At 35.3% G+C, this 7,103-nt stretch overlaps 1 pseudogene; it reads left to right on the forward strand.

Annotated features, from left to right (window-relative positions):
* The first annotated feature begins 5,845 nt into the window (after positions 1-5,845).
* Positions 5,846-6,796, forward strand: LOC124964687 (olfactory receptor 13C3-like; annotated as a pseudogene).
* The last annotated feature ends 307 nt before the right edge of the window (positions 6,797-7,103 follow it).

The raw sequence follows: 7,103 nt of genomic DNA on the forward strand, positions 1-7,103 counted from the left end.
ATTATGTAAAAAAAAAAAAAAAAAAAAAAGATTCATGGTTATCCACCTGGAAGCAAGGATAATGGACCAATGTAATCCTGTAGCCACCTATAGCTTTTCTGCAGACTTTCTGAAAACAGATCATAACTGCTTTTAATCTCTGATTTTTCTAATAACAAATGGAACAATTTGGAGATATATTTTCATCTCTAGAAAGAAGAAAGGGACACATGTTTTTTTTCATAGTTTGTTGCATTGGTTGAAGACCTCCATGCCCTCTCATCTTATGTCCCCAATAGGCCACTTTCAAAGAGAGGACAAAGTCTCCGATTGTTGGTCCTAGTCCTTTCCTGAATTCAGAAGGGAAGTTTTATGATAAGACGTGAACATGCCCCACTTTGATAATCTCTCTCCAGGTTCATAAATTAAGGCGTCTCAGAAGTTACACTCTAAACAGGAGTCCTATTCTGTTACATGAGGCCTATATTTTCAGACTATACTACTGTTCCATTAGCTATCATCTGAGAATTGATAAAAGTTCATGCATCATTATATCATTATCTAGTTCCTCTGATGCATGAGGAAGACTGTTCTTAATTCTTATGAAATCAAATGCTAATGATTACTTGGGGACATAATTTTATCATATTTGTTCTTTTTAGAATATGGTTCAAGTAAACTATTATAGTGAAAAATAACCTGGACACATATCCACTGTATATATCATACACACACTATGGATTGTGGTGTGCTTGTTGGTATGTGTTTGTATTTGTGCATGTTTGTATCTGTGCAAATATAATACTATTCTTGTTTTCTTAAGTACATTGTCATATTTTTAGAGTTCTGTAATTTTACAGTAAAATATGGCATCTAATGTTAAGTTACTAAATCATTATCTTGTAAATATAATACTATTCTAGTTTTCTCAAGTACATTGTCTTTTTTTAGAATTCTGTTATTTTACAGTAAAACATGGCATCTAATGGTAAGTTACTAAACCATTATCTGAGTATTAATATTCACACTATGCCTTAGTAGACTTGACTAAAACATTTGAAGTCAATAATATGCTCTCTATTTATCTGAATTTATGCCCCAAACTATTCATCCCACACTTTTAAAGAAAATTGCATTCTGCATGAAATTAATTTATCATGAAGAATGAAGAGAAAGTAAGCTAAAAGGTAAACAATGTTACATTGAATTCATAGTGTACCTGATTATTTTCACTCATAATATCTAGATAATTTTTTCAGTTATATAATTATTATTTGAATTATTAAGCTCTTTGAATCAACCTTGCCTTAGTAGTCAATCTTTTAAACTAATGATCTCTCACATTTCATAAACTTTGGTTTGTTGAACATTCCCTGTTATCAAAAGTAACAAGAACTGGTGTATGTTATGCCCATGTTGAGCTTCAGTTCAGCCTATATTCTCAGCACCACTCTTAATTGGGAATGTGAGACAGTGTGACTATTCATTGGAAGTTTATCCATTCCACACATCTCTTGCTCCAACTTTAAATTGCTTTGGGTATTGGGGAACAATTATAATAATGATTGCATTACCAATGTTTACTCTTCCACATGTAAGGCATTGAGCATCACTTGTTAAATGGAAAGCTTACTGCAAATGAACATTTGGGCATATTAAGTTGTCTTGAACTTGAATCCACAAACACTGGACTGGTAACTAATTAGATAATCTAGAATGAAAACCTCCCACAATTCAGTCAAAACTCATCTGAATGTACAATGACTGTGTTTGGTCATAGCTGTACAGGGATAAGCAAGAAAGATGAGCTGCTTCCCACATCTCTTGTCTCCCAAAATACATGGTAACCAAGTTAAACTGCTGGGAGGAGAGGACCACCAAAGGCAGCAAGTTAGGCCTGGCTCAAGGTGGACTCAACCAAGAGGGAGTTTCTGCCCGGGAGGGGATGGCAGAAAGCAGGTGCAGAAGTGGCTTAGCATTGTAGTTACATTTGTCTGGAAGGGGTAGTCAACAGGTTCCCTAGTCCTGGACTCCAGAAGGGCTGGATCTGGAGCATTGCCACCATTCCTGGTAGGTCAGTGTCTTGCTGTCCTCTTCCTTTTGCATTCATGGTGGGCTGGTGAGAGTGCTCATGTCCCTCCTCTACAGCATCTCCTGACAAATGTATGATCCCCCCTTCAGTAGGATATTAATTCATTCTAACAAGTAGTGTAGGGTGAGTGATTTCACGGCCAATGTCATGTTCCGAGGAATGTGATCATTCCCACAGCCTGGAACCTTCCTATGATTAAAAATTAAGTCCTTGATACCTAACTATTCTCTCTTAATATTGTTAACTGAGTACAGTTAAGTTCTACCTTTATGATCTCAATTCATTTGTGGTACCCACCAACCATTCTGTTATTGATACAGGTTTTCTGTGTAGAGTTGAATGCTGCCTGTTAGTCACGGAAGTAGTTGAATGAAAATGGCCTTTTGATTTTGCTTCTGTTTATTCTTTTGTCACGTCATGTTGGGCAAGTGAACTAAGGTGTGTGAGACATAGGAGTCTGGGACCTAAATTATTTCAGTGAATTTTTTTTTCATTTAAAATTTTGAGGATCATTTTGATCTTCAGTTGAAAGAATATAAATAAAAGTTGATTTGAGGCTCAATTTTTTCATCTCTCGGTTATAAATTCCATATTTTTTCATGTGTGCTTCTTTCCAAAAATGAAAATTTCTACTTGGTGTTCTTTACATAATTTCTAGAGAACTTCTCTGTCTAGTTTGACCTGTGCTTTCACCACAATATGCACTTCTGAGAAGTTTTCCCACCTTTTATCACATGATGAACTGAGTGTTCGAGTGAAAGTTGACCTGGTTAACTTGAAAACTGGTGGTGATTATGAAAGATGATTTTTGTGTGTATGTGGCAGGAGGGAATTACTGGTATTTAATCTGAACATCTTCGTTTCACTTATCTGGTCAAAAACCTTATAAATTCCATTGTGTGGTGTCAGGACAGTGAAAGTCACCGTGTCTAAACACTCACTTTGTACTTTCTTTTTTTCTTCTAATAATGGGCCCTTTCCTCTAAAGAGAAGTGCCAGTTTTTCTGCCTGACCTTCGGACCCTTATGTATACCTTCCTCATGTTCCTTTTCAGTGCCTGCTTTTCATACAGCAAGTTTCTGTGTGAAAAGGGGCACTGTGACACTTCCACTCTTAGACATTGCTCAACCTCTTTTCCTTTCGGGGACATTCCATTTCCTCCTTTTGTCCCCAGTCTACCTCATTTTATTTTATTTTATTTTTTCTGTATTTGTAGATCTGACCTGAGTCTGAAAGTCTTTTGGAATTCTCTCTTGACTTGGTTCTCATTAACTTGTTGGTAAAACTTGTAATAGTCACCTGGGCCACATGATTGAATCATCCTATATCAAATTGTTCCATGAGTCTTTTCGATTTCCCTTGCTGAATTTTGATCTATTTGATGGAAGACATAATGGCTTCCACTTTTCCTATTTTTTCTTGACTCTGAAGAGGATTGTTCATGAGATAGGCTATCAGGAATGCTGGACAGATTATAGTAGCACCACAAAAAGTTTATCCTGGTTCTGAGATATTTGTGTTTCAACAGTATTTATTTTGTGAACTATAATGAACAGCAAGATGTAGCCCTACTGTTTGCTGGAAAATGCAAAAGAATGGCAAATTAGTCATTTGCCAAGTTTTTAATCCAGTCCTTATAATAAAACAAGAAAAGTTATGGAAATCAGACACACTTGGATAATCTGCCAAAAGAAATTACAGTAGTTAAACTAACATTTTGCAATCCAAAATGTGACCCCATACCAGCTACTTCACCACAGCCTGGAAATTTATCAGAAATGCAGATTCACAGACCATGCTCAGGACCTATTAAAAGAGAATTTGTATTAAAAAGATCCTCAGGAGATTTATATGCATATAAATATTTGAAAGAATGGATTAGTTGATTCTTCATTATTCAAAGCAAAAAAGTTCAGCTTGTGGGAAGTTTTGGTGGGAAAACAAGTTGTAATAATTCTGGTATAGTTCAAAGAACTCTAGACTTTATTGCTAAAGAACTGAGCTTTGGCTTGGGGAATGATGTTGGCCAAATTTACAAATTTGTAAAGTGTACAAATAGGTAACAACAAATCCCATCATTACCTACAGCAATAAATAAAAAATTATGAAAATAGAGAAACAAAACAAAAACAAATAAATGAACTATGAACTCCATTTATTATCTATAGGTCCAATAACTTTGGACCTATTCAATAACTTTGGACCTATTCTGTCTTTCAAATTTTTAAAATGTTTTATTAGTACATTATAGTTATACATAATAGTGAGATTTATTTTGGCATATTTATAAATGTATATAACATAATTTCTCCATTTCAATTCCTAGTACTTCCCCTTTTTTTCTGCTCTTCTCTTCCCAATACACTTTCTCTACTCTACTGGTCTTCCCTCTATTTATTTTCTGTTTTTTTTTTTTTATTGGTGGATTATTTTATATATAAAAGTAGAATTCATTGTAATGTATTTATACCTACACATAGTATAATTTGGTCCACCTCATTTCACAGTTCCTCCATTTTTCCATTCTCTTCTCTTTCCCCCACAATCTTCTTCCTCCACTCTACTGTTCTCCCTTCTATATTCATGAGATTTCCTCTCTTTTAAATAATTCCTTTTTTCTCTCTAATTCATGTGAGAAAAAAATTCAACCCTTGACTTTCTGCATCTGGATTATTCCACTTAGCATGCTTTTCCCCAGTTACATTCATTAACCTTTAAGTGATATAATTTCATTCTTCTTCATAGCTTAGTAAAACTCCATTGTTTATATACACTACATTTTGCTTACCCATTTGTTTGTTGACAGGCACTGAGGCTGGTTCCATAACTTGGCTATTGTGCATTGCACTGCTATAAATATTGGTATGTATGTATCACTATAGTGTGCTGATTTTAGTTCTTTTGGGTAAGTACCAAGAGTGGGATAGCTGGTTATAGGATAAACTTGTTTGCTTTTGATAAAGTATTATGTTCTATGCATACAGATATAGATAGATAGATTTAAGCATGATAATCATTTTCTTAGGTTCACATAAACAAATAAATCATCAAGAATAATACTGAAGACACATAATAAAACAAATGAAGAGAGACTATGTTATTCTCCAAAGATTCTCCATCACATATGTGCAGAGCTGGTCTATGCAATGATTGTGTCCAAGAAAAATGAAATAGTAAGAGTGGGATAATTCTATGAGATCAACAGTTAACTTCATCTTTGAACAGATGTTAAATTGTAGCATATGAGGTTCATTTTGCTGTGGGCAAATGGTTGTCCTAGGAAAATACACACTTACCTGATGGAAAAGAGAGTCAGAATTTTAGGTAGACAAAAAAATATGCATAAATATAGCAAATGTGCTTTAAAATTTTGAATGTTGCCTTTATACATTTTCTTGAAATTATAGTCTTTATTATCATTTGCCTTTCCCACTGTTCTCTCATTGGGCTTAATGAAATGAGGTAGTCAGGTTCATTGTCTGCAATATTCTAGGGCTTTTTGAAAAGTACTTGAGAGCGTTGTCCATGGTAAGAAAAGTTTCTTTTGAATTTGTTTCTTATCCTAGATAAATCTTCAGATATTAGAAACAGGGCAGAGAAACTCTTAATATCTTACTATGATATTTTAGATACACTGTTGAAAATAATGGAATGACACTATTGAAGCACTCTCTTACCCTAGAGAAATGATTCTAAAGATGTATTTTATATATGTTGCTTGACCCTGAAAATATTTTGTGTTGGATGCTCCATTGACATCATGAAAACTGGAACATGGATAAGGTAAACCAGACATTTGTGACAGAATTCATTCTTCTGGGTCTCTCTGGTCATCCCAAACGAGAGCTCATTTTCTTTGTTCTGATTCTAATTATGTACCTAGGGATTCCAAGTGGAAATGGTGTTCTGATCATAGTTAAGCATCTTTGATTCCCATTTTCACACTCCCATGTACTTCTTCCTGAGCAACCTCTCCTTCCTGGATATCTGCTGAACATCATCCATTGTTCCATCGGGATTGGTGAGCTTAATCTCAAAGAAAAGAAATATTTCCTTCTCTGGATGTGCAGTACAGATGTTCTTTGTATTTGCCATGGGGTCAACAGAATGTTTTCTTCTTGGCATGATGGCTTTTGATCGCTATGTGGCCATCTGTAACCCTCTGAGGTACCCCATCATCATGAGCAAGGGGGTGTGTGCACTGATGGCCTCTGTATCATGGCTGTCTGGTGGAATCAATTCAGTTGTGCAAACATCTCTTGCCATGCAACTGCCTTTCTGTGGGAAGAACATTATCAACCATTTTACATGTGAGATCTTAGCTGTCCTCAAGCTGGCTTGTGCTGATATATCCCTCAATATTATTACCATGTCGATATCAAATATGGCCTTCCTGGTTCTCCCACTGCTGGTCATTTTCTTCTCCTACATGTTCATCCTCTACACCATCTTGAGAATGAAGTCAGCCACAGGGAGACGCAAGGCCTTTTCTACCTGCTCAGCTCATCTGACTGTGGTGATCATTTTCTATGGTACCATCTTCTTTATGTATGCAAAACCCAAGTCCCAAGACCTGATCGAAGACAATTGCAAACTTTAGACAAGCTCATTTCTTTATTTTATGGGGTAGTGATCCCCATGATGAATCCTATCATCTATAGCTTGAGGAATAAGGATGTTAAAGCTGCTATAAAATATATGCTGAATGAAAAACCTATTCAATAAAACCATCCTAAATACAAAGTTTTTTTTTTTTTTGGTAAGAGACCCAAGATGGACTCATGGATAAATCAAGGCGTTGGTAGAAACCTAGGAAGAAATATTTTATTCTCTGTCTTCATTAGCCTTGCTCAGCCACCAGACCTTAAACTATATTACAGAGCTACAGTAACAAAAATGGCATGATATTGGCACCAAAATAGATAGGTAGACCAATGGTATGAAATAGAAGACATAGACACAAACTCACACAAATACAGTTATATCAAACTAGACAAAGGTGCCAAAAACATATAATGGATAACCTCTTCAA

The sequence above is a fragment of the Sciurus carolinensis genome, chromosome 14 (assembly GCF_902686445.1).
Source record: "Sciurus carolinensis chromosome 14, mSciCar1.2, whole genome shotgun sequence".
In the NCBI taxonomy this organism is placed as follows: Eukaryota; Metazoa; Chordata; class Mammalia; order Rodentia; family Sciuridae; genus Sciurus; species Sciurus carolinensis.